The 19,393-nt window shown below is 37.8% G+C and overlaps 1 protein-coding gene across 10 annotated transcripts in view; it reads left to right on the forward strand.

The window, feature by feature from the left end:
• tspan9a (tetraspanin 9a) overlaps positions 1-19,393 on the forward strand; it is a 219,715-nt gene that overhangs the window by 80,493 nt on the left and 119,829 nt on the right. For 5 of the 10 annotated variants that reach the window (XM_053622820.1, XM_053622821.1, XM_053622822.1 and 2 more), the window contains one exon: positions 10,168-10,250. The exons of the other annotated variants lie outside the window; for them this stretch is intronic. The gene's annotated coding sequence lies outside the window, so the exon portion shown is untranslated. The remainder of the gene's footprint in view (positions 1-10,167; positions 10,251-19,393) is intronic. 10 annotated transcript variants of the gene reach the window in all.

The raw sequence follows: 19,393 nt of genomic DNA on the forward strand, positions 1-19,393 counted from the left end.
CTCTTTCACCTCCTAAATCTGAGGCTTTGGAATGATTCTGAGCTGTAATGCGTTGTTTGGCTTTGTTATGTGTCTTCCTGTTTATACACCTCATTCTGCATTCTGTAGTCCTACACATTGTGTTTGTGGGTTTACTCTCATGTCACTGGTGTTATGGACAAACTTAAGGAAGAGAGAGAGAGAGGAAATACACAGAAAGGCACTGTTTCTGCTCAGTAAAGATAACGTATTAGGCGAGATGAAATGATGAGATAAATGCAAAGCGAGAGCATGCAGGTTTCTGAGCAGGCAGTCCTGGTGTATGATTTTTGTTTGAATTGAAGACATTTTTTTATTTTATTTTGCCTTCTATGATCATTAGAGACTAGAACATTAAGCGAACATTAACTTCAGAAACAGTCTGTTTATTTTGCCTTCACTTTCATTCAGCACACACAGCTATGTATCCAAGCTGACTGGGAATTCAACACAAGAGACTTTGTGATGTATTTTGCAGCATTTATTTTTTTCCAAAGTCATATACAGTTAAAATCTACAGTGTGAAATGTACAGCTCTATTCTTTTAAATCTTTAAGTTTCCTAATGTTCTTACTGGTTTGTATTGACAGTATGATGGCTGATGAGGTGTCGAAGCAGGGTTCATATCCAGAATTACCTCATAGCTGAGAACAGATCCGTAAAGCCCAAGCAGCTGGTGTGGGCAATGGTGTAAGCCAGAAAGTAGTACAGTCTGTCAGGCTTTATGGTTTTAACATAAAGATTAGAGCAGCGTGGGGATTATACGATATGATGGATCTTGTAAAAGAGGTAGCCAGAGGCCATGCCGGGAAAGTAAAGGAAATGGATGAAGTGGTTGATTAGAACTGGAGAGGAGCTGAATGAAGAACGATGGAGACAGGTCCCAATAATAAAAAGAGTGCCAAAGTTTAGAGAATGAAGGGGGGAGTTACAGCGTGAGGTATGCTAGTCTGAGATTGCTTTTTACCTAACACTGATCTGAGAGGAAAAGAGGATTAACTGTGTGATATTAAAGTCGCTGAGGAGCGTTTCTACTTTAGAGATTTAATGGTGGAAAGAGGTGGAAGGTTTGCTTTATAGTTATGTTAGAGGGTAATTGACAATATTCCATTACTTCTTACATTTAGATGCAATATTGATGGTATGTTCCAATCTTCTTTCTGCTCTTAAAGATCTGGAGTCTCTGAATGTACATACATTTCTATTGAAAAGACAATTTAGGCAGCTATTACTTTTTTTGTCAGTATCTAAACCAGTCCACTGCCTCATGGAAGCAGAGATCAATAAGAGGCACCGATTGACAATAAGTCAACATTGTCTGAAGTGGGCAGAGCAGCAGTTCGAAAAGATGTTGTCGGCTGGAAACTGGATTTGGTTTCAGAAGCTTTTGGGAGTAGCATAGTTCTCATTTTCACCACTATTCACTGTCAGGTTTTTAAACAATTGTCTCCAGACACATATTCTCTTTAGCAATCATGTCTGGCAAATCCTTTTTGGTAACACTTAACATTGAGTTAGTGTTCATAAGACTACACGATACATTTCAACTGACATAAGTCATAAATAATAATAATAACATTTACATTACAATGATATAAGTTGACATAATAGCTGACATATTACCTGAGATTTATTTTGGAATATCATGATGACCCACTTTGTAGCTCACTGGTATTTCAGAGTAACATAATGGTATTGATGTAGGAATACTTGCATATGTTATGTAGTTATGTACCGTAATTTCCGGACTATAAGCCGCTACTTTTTTCACACGCTTTGAACACTGCGGCTTAAACAATGATGCGGCTAATTTATGTATTTTTATGGGCTAACGAGCTTCATGCCGCCAAAACATTTAGCCTCGTCACATCGGACCAATGAAATTACCGAACAGGTCACAGTGGACCAATGAAACTGTTCGAATTAAATCAAACGCACTCACACTAAATTCTTCAGATCAGTCATTTTGCGCTTCATGCACACACCCTCATCATGGAAAACACACGAAGAAATGCATATGATGCAGCTTTCAAGTTAAAGGCGATCGATCTGGCTGTCGAAGAAGGAAATAGCATGCAAAGAGCAACTTTTGCTCAAGTCTGCCAGTGGATCCTAACAGCGTGGAGCAGTGTCAAAAAATCTATCATCAACGGGTTTCGAAAGGCTGGACTGCTGCGTGATGAAGAGGACAGCACAAGCTCAAGGGCGAATTTGCCTCGAGACGTAAGTGACATTGAGAGCGACAACGAAAGAGAGACTGAGGAAGTGTGTGACGAAGTACCGGTAATTCTGAGGCTGTTCAATTCTGACACTGAAGAAGACGACTTTAGTGGTTTTAGTGCGCAGGAGGAAGATGAAGATAGCGATCAATGACTTTTCCTGGTAGGCAACTGTATTTTTTATTTTTTTAACCAGCCATGTTACAGGCACTGTTCGGAAAAAAGCATTTACGGTACGTATTTAATTAAAAGTTAAAAAAAATCTTTGTGTAACATCTTTCTGTGTAAATATCTCATGTTACAACGTGGACACCTGCGGCTTATAGACAAGTGCGGCCTATATATGTACAAAAAATTTTTTCTTTTTAAAATTAGTGGGTGCGGCTTATATTCAGGTGCGCTCAATAGTCCGAAAATTACGGTATGTATTGTTAGGCCCTTAAGTAAGAGTTTCTCTCAAATTTCTCCTCTAAGCACAACGAGCGCCATTTATGATTTATTTTGCTTTTTTGTTTACATTGACATGGGCTTTTATTTAGATTTGAGTTTTGTCGCTACCCCGTCCTGCAATTGGTATGTTTTGCTGATAGTGTCCATGTGTTCTCAGTTCATCCGTTGATTAGTTTGTCTGTTTATACTCTCTTTTGGCTTTGTCTCCTTGTGAAGTCTTGTCATTATTAAAGTTTGTTACAGAGCCTTAGTTTCCCTCATTTTTAATCCCTTGCTTTCTAGTTTTATGTACTTCCTGGATTTGATCTCTACCTGATTTGATATATGATTATGGATTACAGTGGGGGCAGTGGTGCCTTGGCGGTTAAGGCTCTGGGTTACTGATCGGAAGGTCGGAGGTTCACGCCCCAGCACTGCCAGGCTCTGGGTTACTGATCGGAAGGTCGGGGGTTCAAGCCCCAGCACTGCAAAGCTGCCACTATTGGGCCCTTAACTATCTCTGCTCACAGGGGCTGACCCTGTGCTCTGACCCCAGCTTCCTGACATTCCTGTATGCGAACAAAAGAATTTCACTATGCATATGTATATGTGATCAGTAAAGACTCATTATAATTAGCATTACCCTCTATATTGTCTGCCTGTTCTGTGACCTCTGCCTGGAATATGGATAATGATTCAGAGAATCGCTACTGCACATTAAAACGATGGTTCTGACCCTTTTCTAGATATTGATTTCCTGTTTTTTTTTTTGTTTGTTTGTTTTTTTTACTTTTGCTGCATCCCAATTCACCTACTTATCCCATGCATTCAAAGTATGTATTTTTGTGAAAAAAGTACATACTTTTGAGTGTGTAGCAAAAGAGTATATAAATTCTGGGACATACTAACACATTTTATGTGTAATGGAAGAGAATGTTGTTGACTAGTTACGCACTGTCCCCGTAAACTTGCATTTTCAGCTTTTCTTCATTCATTGTTAATTTATACTATATAATTTAATTTACCATTCCACTGATTTATTTTTCCACATTTCATTTACACCTCTAAAATGAGTCCTACCTTATTGCTGAGAGAAACATCATGTCGTCACAGATCTACCAGATGCAGGATGCAGATGCAGGTAAAAAAAAAACAACTTTGGATAATGCTTAACATTTTAAGTTCTTATATTTAAATACTGCAGATGCATCAACATCATTACACTCTGCATGTTTGCAGGTTGAAACCGGCGAAGCAAACCGTCACAAAACTCCTCCTCCCTTGCGCAAGGAGTTGTGGGCAATATTAGCTGAAAAAGTGTCCATGGATCCACATTTCTAAAATCTACCAGAAATAGTAGACCATCTGCGTACTTTTGGGATACTCATTTCAACATGTTATGATTTGGGACACGCTAATTCTAATCTTGGATGGTATTTTGGACAGATAGTAGGCGAATCGGGACGCAGCATTTGTTAGTTTCTAGTTCTCAAGTTTGCCTTGACCTTTACCCAACCTGCACCTCAGTTTAAATTTTGACTTTTGCTTTTGTCTTACCTCTTGTATTCATATATTTAGCCTGCTCTTGCATCTGATATCATAACTGTGTGACATTTAGACCAGTTGGTTTGTGAAATGTAAAGGCATAGGTTAGCAAGTGGGCTAGTAGATTTGAACATGGACAAACACAGACTTGTACCTTCTACTTTGAAATTGACTGTAGACACGTTGCAGCTGTTATGAATTAAAATAATTACAAACTGGAGGAAATTTTTTTTTCTACTTCTAAATAGAGAACCCTTGAGTCAGTAGCAAATTTCTACATACTCTTATTCAGCAAGGATAGATTCAGACAGTTTCATCTCCATGGGCAGTGGTGACTTTCTGATCAGAAAGTTGTGGGGGGCGGTTCCCCAGTACCCAGCACTGCCAGGCTCTGGGTTAGTGATCGGAAGGTCGGGGGTTCAAGCCCCAGCACTGCCGGGCTTTGGGTTACTGATCGGAAGGTTGGGGGTTCTGCAAAGGTTCTGCAAAGCCTGCAAAGCTGCCACTGTTGGGCCCTTGAGCAATGCCCTTAACCTATGTGCTCTAGGGATGCTGTATCATGGCTGACCCTGCGCTCTTACCCCAGCTTCCTAACAAGCTGGGATATGCGAAAAAAATTCTTTCACTATACTGTAATGTATATGTGACAAATAAAGGCTTCTTCTTCTTCTTCTTAACGTGTGCCATTTCGCTGTTGTTGAAAACCAGTGTTTTCACAACATTTCACTGTATCATTTATAGAATCTAAATGCGTCAAGATTAATTGAAATTCGTTTTTTTAATTGCATTGTGGCAGCCTGACTTGAAATCTCATTAAATAATATTGTGCCTAAATATTGCCACTCCTAGGCATGTCACTGTAATTTGTATACTTTTTCTCGCCCTTAAGTTGAACGAGTTTAATTTACTCTCAATAGGATATCATAAATGCACATGGAAGTGCTGCGACACTGTAATAACAGACTCATGTGTATTATTTTTGTGACTCTACATTAGAGTGAGCTTTGCTTGGTGTTAATCACTGTTCATATCCTCTCAACTTCTCTCCTTCGGTTTACAAAGCTGTCAAGTCAAGTGTCAAGTGGCTTTATTGTCATTTCAATAATATACAACTGGTACAGTACAGTGAGACGAAAAAACGTTCCTAAAAAAGGCCAAGCAAGCAATCAAGCCCTTCCTTGTTTAACCTCTGTGGCTTTAACCTGTGAGTTCAATGAACTTATGTCTGTTCTTTCTTTTCATTGTTCACCATACGGTCACATATGTGCTGTCTGCCTCTGTACTGATGAACAGCGTTATATTTATATAAATAATGTTTGCGTTAGACTAATCTCCACATTGCACATTCAGTGCATAGCACCAAGCTTCACTGCCCTTAAAATGTATCTAGTGTCGCCCAGCAGTGTATTCATCAAAATGTAAAGCATTACACCTCGTAGACAAATTACAACTCAGCCACAAGGTCCTGTGGTAATTCAGCTGTGCAATCGCCTTGACATCTATACAATACTCACAAAGTTCAAAATTTGTGTTTAATTTGTGTAGGAGTTTATGTGTGTGTGTGTGTGTTTTATTAAAATGTGAGTGTATTTAATTATGATTCTATAAGAGTTTATCCTAATAAATGTCTCTTAAATGCCGTTGGTGTTTAAGGAGAGTGTCTAAGTTTTACAAGCAGTTGGAAGATGGCCTTTGGTTGTCCACCAAGGAGAATGTTCTTTTTCTCATCCCCGTGTCCACATGGGTTTCCTCCGGGTTCTGTTTTTTTTTCCCTTTCTCCTAAAAACATGCTGGTATATGGATCAGCTAGGTTAAATAGCCCTTATGTATGAATAAATGTGTGATTGTGCTTGACATGGTGGCCTGAGATGGACAGGTGTCCCATCCTGAAGGCACCTTACACCCGGGATAGGCTTCGGATCGACCACAACCCTAACTAGGATAAAACGTAAAACTGAAGAAGAATGAATACATGTATCCATCCATAATTACCTTCTAAGTAATATCAAACAATTGCAAACAAAACACAGCTTTATTTAAAAAAAAAACTTTGTTAAATATAAGTGTGCAACAATTATTGGCTCCCCTTTAGTCAAAACTTTGTGCTACCTCCCTTTGCCAAGATAATAGTGCTGAGTCTTCTCCTATAATTCCTGATGAGGTTGGAGAATACATAGCAAGGGATCTGAGACCATTCCTCCATACAGAATCTCTCCAGATCCTTCAAATTTCGAGGTTCAAGCTGGTGGACTCTCCTCTTCAGTTCATCTCACAGGTTTTCTATGGGTTTCAAGTCAAGGGACTGGGATGGCCATAGCAGAACCTTGAGTTTGTGGTCAGTAAACTATTTTTGTGTTGATTTTGATGTATGTTTTGGATCATTGTCCTGCTGGAAGATCCAACCACGGCCGTTTTCAAACCAAACAACTTGTGGTGATGTAGGTGACTTCGGATTGTAGTTTTGGAGACTTTCTGACTGCAAGACGCAACTAACTTCTGCAATTCTCCAGCTGTGATCCTTGGAGATTTTTGGCCACTCAAACCATCCTCCTCACAGTCCGTTGACACAATATAGACACATGTCCTCTTCCAGGTTGATTCATAACAATTCCAGTTGACTAGAACTTAATTATTGCCCCAATGGTGGAAATGGGCATTTTCAATGCTTGTGCTATATTCTTATTGCCACTTCCCATTTTGTGAAGCTCAACAACCCTTTGCCGCACATCACAGCTATATTCCTTCGTCTTACCCATTGTTATGAATGAGTAAGGGAATTTCGCCTATGTGTTACCTCATATTTATACCCCTGTGAAACAGGAAATCATGGTTGAACAATTTCCTGTTCCTAGTCACCCAGGTGTACTAGGGGAGCCAATAATTTTTGCATACTTATATTTAACAAAGATATAAATTTGTTGATAAACCTGTGTTGTGTTTGCAATTGTTTGATATCTATGAGAGCAAAGTATTTTTATGAATTTTTTTTGAACAAAATATCAAAAGGTTAAACAATAAGGACAATTTTTCATAGTTTTCTTTGCTCATATTCATCAAGGGTGCTAATATTAGTGGAGGGCACTGTATTATGTAATCAGCATATTGGCTAGAAATGTAAATCATCTCTCTTAATACTTGCTCAATGTAATAGTTAGCTTCAGTCTACTTCTTCATATAAGGATTGAAAAGGCTATATATTAGACAGTTGAGAATGAATGATATTTTACAGTTTTCAGTGTGTGTTCTGGATAATTCAGTCCTGTGGTTTTGGATTTTCATAGCAATATGTCTATGGGCTTAGAGAACTGAATAATAACTAGGCCACCATGGGCTTTAGGAGGGCAAGAATGGCTCAGGGTGTTAGACCACATCCCAGCATGCAGCAGATCTTGGGAATTACATCAGCAGTGCTGGCACAGTACCACTTCATTTATTTATCTAGCACAAATAAAGCAACTTTTCAGGATTTGAGACAAAATTAAATAACAGTTGCAGAATTGTTCTATAGTGTTTCGTTTGGTGTGTGAGATGTCCGATTTCGACTGAATTTTTACCTCGAGCACTGAACTGTTCAAATAAATTGGTCAGTGTATGTAAAAAAATATTTAATTTACAAATTTACAAATGAAGTAAAGAAAAAATAAATAAATAAAAAAGATTACACTAACATGAAGCTTGGTAACATTTCACAAGTTCACAGACCACTTTATTTATTTACAGACCACATCAAACATCAGAATTGGGGGAAAAAATGTGATCTCGATGACCGTGGCATTGTGGTTGGTGGTGCCAGACGGCCTGGTTTGAGTATTTCCGAAACTGTTTTCTCCTGGGATAGAGTTTACACAGATTGCAAGATGATTTTTTTTTTTTTTACAAAGGTACTGCCATAAAACACTTAACTAAGTCTAGTGATTAAGAAGTTTACTGCAGAGCACTTAAGTGCACCCCTTATCTTGTGTAAATGTGGGTATTTAACTTAAATGTTTAAAATGTTTTATGCCACTGGACTTAAAGTAATTCACTCAGGTCACTTGTGGCCAACTAAGTGACAGTAATGAATGAAAGTGCTTAGACAACACCCCACAGCCTGCGCAGTGAGCTCAAGCTGCTGGAAGAAAAACTCTCGACCTTGCTGTCGACAGACGCTGTGAACCCTAGTATGCCAAAACACTCGGCCGAGAAATGGTCCTTAAAAAAAAAGGGCTCTGCTTTTAAAAAAAAAAAAAGATGTTGACTTATTTTATTAATTCTCATTTAGCTGGTCTATGCTGCTAATAGTTTTTCATTAAGTGGTCCTGCCAGAGAATGAACTGTTTTTTCTGGCACAGAACACAGTCACTGAGGTGGTCTTTTTTCCAATGAATTAAATGTGAATGACAGATTTAAATGAGTGCTTGGCTTATATTATAGTGCACATTATTAATAGATTTATTTCAAGTTCAATTATATGGCAAATCCGAATGACAAGCTTGTTGTGTTTGTAACATTCAGTTGATCACATGACCTTTTTAACTTTTTAACTGTATGCTAGAGCAAATGAAATTTTATTTTTTAATTCTTACTATTATTGTGTTGATACCAGTAGTCACCACAACCTTCATTAAAATCCATATATTACTTTTTGCTGTGTTAGCTGTTTGCATAGATACACACTATATGGCCAGAAGTATGTGGACATCTGACCATCACTTCTGTATGAGAATTTCCCTAAACTGTTGCCATGAATTTTGAAGTAAACAGTTCTATAGGATGTCTTTGTATGGTGTAGCATTACAATTTCCCTTCACTGGAACTAAGAAGCCCAAACCTGTCCCAACATGACAATACCCCTGTACCCAAAGCGAGCTCTATGAAGACATGGTTTGCCAAGGTTGAAGTGGAAGAACTTGAGTGGCCTGTACAGAGCTGTGACCTCAACCCTACTGAACACCTTTGGGATGAACTGGAACGCCGACTGCACCCAAGGCCTCCTCGCCCGACATCAGTGTCTGACCTCATACTCTTGAAATCCCTACAACCATGCTCTAAAATCTAGTGGAAAGCCTTCCCAGAAGAGTGGAGGTTATTATAATAGCAAAGGGAGATTAAATCTGGAATGGGATGTTCAAAAAGCACATAGCAGTGTGATGATCAGGTGTCCACATACTCTTATACCCTTGGCCTTATAGTATATTCCTCTATTTACTTTGCATTCGAGTAAATCTGTGCATCCATTTCTACAGTCTCATTTTCCTCTATTTACTTTGTATTGACCGTGACTGAAAGAAAGAACCAAGTTCTCAGAAGTCCAATCCATCTAGTCGAAGACAAACACTCGCTTGCCCCTCTGCCCACAGTGCATCAGCACAGATAGGTCGTTCATTTCAAGCTGTACTATTTACCCTGCAGTGGAACATTCCATTATTTAAAGATTGAATTGATCTCTTTAAGTGATGACAGATATAGACTGTCATTGCTGCATCATGCTGTAATTGCTTTGTAATTTTAATAAGATTATTCTAAATGCACTGATTACCAACAGCGTGAGCAACATTTCATTGCACGCTGATCTGCGAGACTTCTCTTTTCTCTATCTGAAAAAATCATTACACTTGATAATATCTTGAATGAGTCGCATTATAATCTCATTCCCGGGTTTTCCTCAGGTGGTATCTTAGATCGAGGGAGATAGGCTGCATGTTGCACAGAATCAAGTCGAAGCCTCAGTAATGTGAAGTGAGGATCTGGTTATGACCTCCATGCATAGTATCAGATGTGATGACTTAAAAGCTAGAACACACACTCACAAAAACACACACACACGTACACACACAGAATGAGCATGAGATAGGTAAGAAGACCAGTGTTTTCAGTTCAGCCTGTGCACAATATTATCTGTTCAGGAGAAAAAGAGACAATTAAAAGTCATTACTTTAAAGGAGAAATTGATTTTTTTCCTCTTTGCTTTTCTTAGGAGAAGAGGTTGAGTGAATCCTGAAGACGGAGTAAGAATAGGAGCTCAATCTTTGGTCAGAAGCCCATTAACGTGAACAGAAGGTAAATCGGAATTTTAGTGGGTGGGAAGCACAATTTTCCCATCACTAATGGGAAGATAAGTATAACTTCAGCCTTGTTTAGACTTTTTTTTTTTTAAGCAGAATCAGGTTCAGCTTTTTCTCTGCAGAACCGAATTTGGTTGTTTATTCTGTTCCCTCTTCACTAACTGACTCCATCCTGCTGTGCAAAGGAGTGAACTCAGGCAAACTGATGAGGTGAGCTGGAGATGGATGAATCTGCCTGCATTTGATGGCTTTCATTTTCTGCCACTGCAGCGAAACGTTCTGATCTTTCATCACTCTCTCATCGCTCCTTCTCCACATGCCACTCCATTGCTCTCTCCATTTTCAAAGTCATCAAGAAAAAAACCCCGCAACAAAACACTCAGTTGGAACTGAAGCACAACCTGCCTGGGGTCACATTAGTCTGTTAAGTTTGTTGGTTTTTTGCGAGGGTGAATGCAGATGTTTCATTAGTCTCTGTGCTGTTTTACGACACTTCCCTCCTTAATGGCGAGCAGCCAGGAGGTGGCTCCACTCCATACTTGCGTATTCCCTTGCTGTTCTTTTGAAGTGTTGTTCAAGGTGATTGAGCGTCTTGAGCCTATTCTCTTTCCTGCTAGAAATGCATTCAGTTTTTATTACATAAATCCTTAAGCCGAGCACCGTGAGACAGAAGATGCTGCATGTTAATTCTGACGCTTTTGTCTGATGGGTCTTGGCTCGCCGGAGGAAAGCATAGATGCTAAATAAATGATGCGCCTCAGGCCCACCGCATGATCTTTTGGGAGACTGTGTGTGCTGATATAAGATGGAGGTTTCTAAAAGGCACAGCGAGCTCTTCCCCTGGCCTCATTCAGCTACTGCTGCTCACAGCATGTTTTCTGCATTTCAAGGATCTCAATGATGTTCTTCCATTTCCTCTGATGCCTCTAATGTTGAGAGGCCAATGTGAGTGGGCTGAAGAGAGTTCAGCTGTCCGGGAATAAAATAAAATTATACAATCCTCTCGAGTTATTGGCACCCATTCAAGAAAAGGGGGAACAAATAATATCCTCATGCAAATTCTTCCTGGCAAAGGTTCAGTTGGTTTATACTTTTGAAACGCTTAAATTATGGCCCAGATTAACTGATCTTTAACCTAGATTTAACCAGATTTTTAACCTAGAACTTGCTTTTGTAGATTTCATATCCATTGCTAGACATTTTCAGGTCAAAATGAATCTCTTTTGTGTTGAAAACTTAGCTATAATTTTTTTTTGTGATTACCTGTATGTATCAGCATTGCAAAACCACCTTTTTTTCATTTTACTTGATTAAACTACAGTTATACAGCAGTTTACAGAAACCCTCAAAGTGAGGTCAATTTTAAAAAGTTGCATTTTCTCACCCCCGTTAAAAAAACCCTGAAATGTGCTGCATGCACGCTATATTTACCTAGGTACCTGATAAATAAATTAAAACTGAGACTCAAAAACCCTTCCCATTATAAATTGACCCTAAAAGTGAAACTGTGAGCAATCATGAGCATTACAATTGGACTTAAGTTATAAGTCTAAGGAACACGAATGTGCAAAATGTTTATATATGTACATTACATGTATGTATATTATACATGTACCTTGTAATGTGCTCTAGAGATCAGTTTTGCGTGCAAGGAGGTAGGACCATTCTGAGCCAAGATATTGAGGTTTCTGTAAACAGCTATACAACCAAAATTTGTTGTGTGCCAATGACACAAAGATGGCCGTTGTCATTAAACCAAGTAAAATACATTTCTAAAAAGCCAATACATAAAAAAATAGGAAAATTAAAAACAGTCGAGCAACCTGCATTGTTCCATGTGAGACAGAATGACCCTAACAGTAATTTTAAAAGAAAGGACTATTTTGTAAAAGAGAGTTTAGGGATTATCATGTCAATTAAATTTCATTGAATTTCTAGTAATTAAAAATTATCTTCAAACTCGCATGCATATGTTTGTAAAGGCCAATAGCATGTAATTTCAATAAGTCACTGTCCAGCTGATTTACATTTTGTTACATTCACAAAACTCCATAAAGGGTAAAGCTCACAGAAAGCTGAAAACAACAAAATCAGTATTTACAGTAAAAGAGCACCTTGTAAGGTGCGTGCTAACTCTTCTACTAATGCAGCTCAATCATCACTTTTTTGTCATAATTGAATGGCTAATTATATTTGTCTTAATTATGGGGTTAAGAATTTACGAATAAATTCTTTTATATCCAGCATGATAAAGAGGTCCATTATGTCTAATATTGTTTAATACAATGTTTTATTTTTCCTGCCAATTATTCTGGACATGACTGTAGTTCACAGGGCGATTATGCTTTAGTGCCCACACAAATTCATGCTCTTTTGGCCTCAAAAGCTACAGTAGAAATTATTTATAATACTGAGCTAAATACCACTTTTATAGTTCTATCCCCATAAATGAGGCTTGTACAATGAGGATCGTCAATCCACTCAATACAATTTTCTCCAAAGAGAGCAAAGCAGCTGTTAGTATGTTGCTCTGGATAAGACCACTTGGTAGTAGAATGTGAAGGCAGTTGCTGAAGTAGCCCTTGATTGAATGCGGTGGATGTGGGGGTAAAGGCTCGTTGACTGATGGAAGGAGATGTGCTTTTTGGCAGGGGAGGAGGGCATGTTAAGGAGAGAAAGGTTGATGGGAGCTGAAAAGGTCCGGTGGAGTGGAGTAGATATCCAATCACTGCAAGCTGTCATTTTTCAGTCTGCCAAGAATGAGTGAAGTGGGCCCTTCTTTTCATCACTTCTTTCCATTTACCTTGTGTGAACTGCTACAGCTCATTGATCTCTCTCTCTCTCTCTCTCTCTCTCTCTCTCTCTCTTGCTCTCTCTTCTCTCTCTCTAAGTACAGAATAGTTGCTTGTGCTTTTTGTTATCTTTATGACATTGAAATGTGTGTTTTGGATGTTTTTGTCCTGCACTCCTGGCATTGAGCAAAAAGCAAAAAGGATGCAGTGTCAGATGTGACTGGACTATCTTATTGTATAGTTCCTTTTGAAACAGGAAGTCAGGGTAATGTCATGTTGAAGTGCTTGATTGATTTACACAATAGCCATTAGCATTCGAGACACAACACACCCTAACTGAGTCTAAACAAACTTCAATTAGCTTAGTGAAGTAGCTAAATAGGAGGACAGCAAAGAGGTTAATGAGAAGCTTCAGTTCTTACCATTAGGGGAATCATCTACAGGCATCTAATGCATCTGAATGGTTGATAAAATGATATACTTACTTGCTGATGGAGTCTGCAACGGTGTGTAAACAGTCAACTTCACGATCAGTCTGAGGTAGCAGGACATTCTGCCATTGAAAAACACACTCCTCCTGAAAGTGCCCGTCACATAACCATTAACTTGCACACATTCCCAAGGGATTTAGCCACAGTGACATCTGATGGGTTTTGTAACAGGGGTTTTCAATCTTAAAAATTCTGCATGGTCCTAAGGTGAGCTCTCACAACTTCAATGTCCCGGCTACTTATTGGTGAAAAGGGCTTCCCAAAGTCATTATTCCTTGTGTAAAGATCTAAAGATCACACCACACACAGAAGCGTTCCTATTGGCTGCAGCCTGTATGTATTATGGCCAATCATGAAAGTCAACAATGCGCAACGACACATGAATATCCCCACTACGCTTATGTGCGGATCTCGCATTTATGTGCGCTTCCATAGGCTTTTGGATAAAAGATAGAAACCCTCTTCATTTCCCCCCAAAAAATTTAGCCGGCTTGAACTGGGACACTGGCCCCTCTTGAAATTCACTCCCCGGACTCAGTCCCCCTGCGTCCTCCCTCCACTTCCAGCCCTGTTGGTCAGCATGAAATACAAAATTCCATATAGGCTCTACTAATGTCTTTCACACAACAAATCCGAGCAAACAGCACAATTAATTTTTTTTTTTTTACAAAAAGCCTGTGAGTCACTCTGACTGGATCATGATATATCCCATTTATTGCAAGTGGCAAAATCATGAGCACCAGCTATTTTTAACAAACCATTCAGGAGCTCAAACATATCACACAATATACACCCGCCCTAAAGCAAGTGCAATCTGATTCAAATCATCCCACCTATGTTAGATGCAATGTGAATTCGTGCTTTGAATGAGTAGTAATTGCAGTGGGTCACTGAATAACATCCTCGATACAGACAGTTATGATCGAATATGGAAGTAGATGAATATGAGTCCTAGCAGCTATAAAACTGCCATCTTTTATGATATAGCTCAACAATATGTTTAATTAGAGGCTACATGCAGAGAGTCATAATTAGCTGGAGTGAATATAATAGCATAAATATTACGCAGAGCTTGCAGGAGGTGGAAATCTCATAATACTTAAAACCTCATACTCCATTGAGTTCTCAGAGGCATGTGAAATACCTGTAATAGGTGCCTAGTGAAGCTGGTTAAAAGTTATAAGATGAGCTGTATGATATGCAGAGAAGAATTATATTCCGTTGGAGTTTTTTTTTTTTCCCCAACATGTTTTTCCATGGTTTATGTGAATAAAGATGCACTCGTAGGTTCCTGTATGTTACTGTGATTTCGTAAGGATGTGATGCACTGTGTCTCCCGGTGAATCTTATTCTTTCTTTTTCTCCCGCTCCCTACTTTCATCTCTCTCTGCTCTCATTCAATATTTAAAACCCCCATGCCCCTGGAAACACTGGGAAACACCTTATTTCTGACCAGACACTCAATCCTGTGAGCTGACCACTCACTTACATGAAAGTAAAAACCTGCTCAGAATTTGGATCCGATACACACCTCTAGTCTCAACCAGTTATGATTGGCCACTGTCATAGTCTCTTGTTAATGTGTGTGTGTGTGTTTTTTTTTTTTTTCTCTTTTAACCAGAGGCCAAAAAATGGAATTTCCGCCTGTTTTGGGGTTGTTCTACTTGGTTTAATTGTTATAATTTTATTGTGGCTGTTGTATACAGTGTTTTACTATCAAAAAAAGCTTTAGTTCTGGTGTCAGTTTTATCTCTGTACCAATTGTTATTGTGGAGAGGTTTATTTCAATGGATGGATGGATGCTGAGAGAAGTCACGTTGTATATCATAAGACCACCACGATGCCCGAAGGTGTTTACATGCAAAATGTTTTCATTAGCCCAAATGAATCCATGTGTTCATGTACCTAAATATTTTCACATGCATGTACTCATGAATGTACTCTGCATTCGATAAATATGCTTGTGCAGACTTAGTATCAACGTTATCATAGGAAGCGAGTCAGTATGCAACAACAGCTCAAGTCATGTTAGCTACATGCATCCAATATGCTTTAACAAGTCTTAAATTGTTTCACCTAGTGATGGTAGAGATGAGTGACATAGTCTGAAATGTTTCCTGTTCTCAAAACAGAGTTTTTTAAAAATAGTTTAAAGGGCATGCTCTCTGCATCATCAAGTATTTAAATCAGTTTGCCATGAATGCTCTAATCAGAATGATCTATTCCTCTGCGGATTTGAATAAAACAACTCTGATTACATGTGTCTTAATACTGCATAAATTTTTTTTTAAAAAAGCACATTCAAAAACAGGCTACACATTCATTCTTATGAGTTCTAATCAGGACTGCATAACTCAGTAACTCAAAAGTAACTTATCAGCTCAAGGAATGCCAGTTAGCCAAAAAATAAAAGCTAATAAAATACTGATTATTTTAGCCATTTGTCTGCCAGTACTGTACCGTTTGGTGAAGTGTGTGAATATGTATGTGTGTATGTGTATGAGAGAATGACGACCCCTATTTTGGCCTGAGATTTGTATATTGATCCATATCTTGACAGTGCCCTTTAAATAATTAAACAACTAGCTTTGTTTATTGATGACAATAACAAACCACACAGTTATAAATGGCATCCATACGTGGAAAAGGAAGTCACTCAGTTGTTTCACAGACAGCATTATTTAGTCACTGTAAAATGAAGTGTGACATATGTGAGCAAATTAATATCGAAGCAACAAGGCTTCAACATCTGAAGAAAACACATTGTTCTAGCATCTGCCATCTACTTCTGCATCGCCAGGTAATATTTGATATGATGTAGAAGTAGAAGACTAATAATCTCAGATGATATTTTAAATATGTCATATATTTTAGTTATGTGTTCCTACACCACGCCACCACCGCAATCTGATATTTCTACAGACAGGATACCCATGTACAGTGATCTTGATGAAGCACTTTTTTCAACCAAATATACATTTCCATCCGTTTTCTATTGTGGATGATTTTTTTTTTTTTTTTTTGCGTTTCAAAAAATCTCCCAGCGAATATCCATAATTAACATATCAAATCTAATATTGATTTATTTTAGGACTAAATCTCAAAAGGAGAGTGAAAATATCAGCACTCTTATTAAACAGAAGGAGGGCCAGAAGAAGCATTCATGTGCTGCTTTATTCTGTTTCACAATCTATTCCAGATGCAATATGTCCATCTGACATTGTATCCAATGTAGTCATTGTGTTTGAATCTTTTAAAATGTATAATATGACCTCTGCTTCCTCACAGAAAAATTATATATATAAAACCCGTGAAAGGGCTTTGGCTGAATGAGCATTGTGATGGTATCACATGATGTATCTTGTCCCAGATCTGTGGGAAATCTGCAGTAATTTGGAAAAATTGCAAGCTCCTCTGAATATTGCAGCGTTTGCTTGATACAAAATCACCAAATCCTGGAGAGACTGATTAGTCAGCATGAACACATAAAATGTAGGTAAAGATTTGAAATCTTAGACGTTCTTGCTTAAAGATTTATCTCTTATTTTTACATTTATTTGATTATTAAGTGGATATTCTACCTTGTTTGATAAAATCTTCATTTATTTTGTCAGTTGAATTATTAAGCTGCATGAAGACATAGTTGGAGAGATTGTGGTGTTATTTATGAGATTTAAATATTCATCAGCTTAGCCATGGCCATTGTCTAGATTTGTTCTAGGTCATCTTTTGTATAAACATCACATTTATTTTAGACATTGTTCTTATTTGTGGCAAAGCACAGTAGTCTTTTATTGTAGCAGATAATCATCAATCTTCATATAAGAAGTCTGGCTTCAGCATTGCTGTTGAAAATATATGTTTTTAAAAAAAAAAAAAAAAAACAGCTTCCTTCAGACACTGCTGCATTTGTACAAACCATACTAAGAATTATATACAGAATGTTTATCTATTTTGGAGCTCTCAAGTTTCCATATCTCTACAGTTCCAACACAGTAGCTCTTGTTTGGATGAGTGATGTTGTCCAACTTGCCCCAGTGTTTATATAGTTTCATAATTCTCTGTGTTTAATACCAAGTTTTTCCAGGAATTTTTATTCAAATTTTTAGCTTGGTATAGTACACTTATGACACATTTTGTCATTTGGCACACTCTCTTACACAACAATTTAAACTTCAGTACATAAACAATATATTCAAGATGTTCAGAAATAGTATAAGGCACTGATTTATAAAGAGTGTGTGTGTAAAAATGTAAGTACAATTTTGATATCGCCAGCAAAAAAAAAAAGCATGCAATTTGTTTTTTTTTGTGGCAGTTTTACCTAAAAGTGCATAAATTAATCAATGCAGATTGATTAATTGTAGCAACTGCATTGTGATTTAGTAAAGCTGAAATTCTCTTCAAGACCGATGATTGCGTGCACAAATGAATAAGAGTGTGTGTTAATTTTGTAATCAATTTCTGTGAGACGGAGAGAAAAGTATATCAATCACAAGGTTTTAATAATCAGGAGGTTTATCAATAACTCAAAATGATCAAAAAGTTTCTTAAAATAATGATGTAAAATACCAGTGGCAAAGTAGTTTTATGCTATGTAGATATTCTCTGCATGTTCACATCTTCAGTGAGAACAGCACTGCAATAAAAACTGTAAAAAAGTTTCTTTCACTGCCCAACGAACAGACGTCTACAGTCTTTTATTTTGCATTAATATTATATTTTGTACAGTTTTTCGATGCATCTTACAGCCTTTAAATTGTGTTATATTGGATGCTCAATTATGTAGATGTGACAAAATTTAGTTTCACGCCTCCGGGAGTCTGTTTAGAGATCAGAACTCACAGAGACTGTCAATAACAAATAGCACATGAAAAAAATGTATAATTTACATATTGTTTTCTTTCCCTACTTTTCATGTGAATTTCTTTCTGTAATTCTCCATAAATCACCCGCAACTTTTTGCGTGCACAATGTTTCTCCTTTCAGACATAAATTAGCTCACAATATTTGAAATCTTTGTAAATCATTGGAAAGTGCAGCAAAAAAAAGTTATACTGGATATTGTGGGGAGAGGTAGGTCTTTAGATCTTTACACAAGGAATGATGACTTTGTGAAGCTCTTTTCACCAATAAGTAACCGGGACATTGAAGTAGTTCAATTCAATTCAATTTTATTTGTATAGCGCTTTTTACAATGGTCATTATCTCAAAGTAGCTTTACATAAAATATAAACACGGGATACAGATTTTAATTGTGTGAATTTATCCCAGTTGAGCAAGCCGGTGGTGATGGTGGCAAGGAAAAACTCCCTAAGATGTTAAGAAGAAGAAACCTTGAGAGGAACCAGACTCAGAAAGGAACCCATGCTCATCTGGGTAACAACGGATAGTGTTAAAAGTAAAGGAAAGTTCAAAAGTAAAGGAAAGTTCAGTTAAGTAGTGAGATCTCACCTTAGGAGAGAGAGCCATTTCAGCCTTCATGAATTTGAAGAATCAAGTTGTTCTGCAGATGCGTAGTTCTGAATGAGGTACAAAGATAATGTGGTGCTGAGCTCTTCAAAGCCTGATATGGGAAGGAAGGCATTTTGAATGTATTTTTTGGCTGCAAGAAGGTCTGCTAGTAGAGTGACCTCAGTAGGGGAGTAACATTAGAAAGCTTCAGGAGGTTATGAACCAGACGAGCAGCTGCATTCTGAATGCTCAGTAGAATATATTAGCATTTAAAGGGAGATCTGCAAGTAGAGTCTGAAAGCAATTAGAGCTTGGATGAGAATCTGAGTATGACTTTTGGTAGTCTGTATTGTGTTATGAAGAAAAAGGTTGTTGGTGTTATGTAATTGAAGAAGTTGACA

Source organism: Ictalurus furcatus, chromosome 4 (genome assembly GCF_023375685.1).
Source record: "Ictalurus furcatus strain D&B chromosome 4, Billie_1.0, whole genome shotgun sequence".
Taxonomy (NCBI): Eukaryota; Metazoa; Chordata; class Actinopteri; order Siluriformes; family Ictaluridae; genus Ictalurus; species Ictalurus furcatus.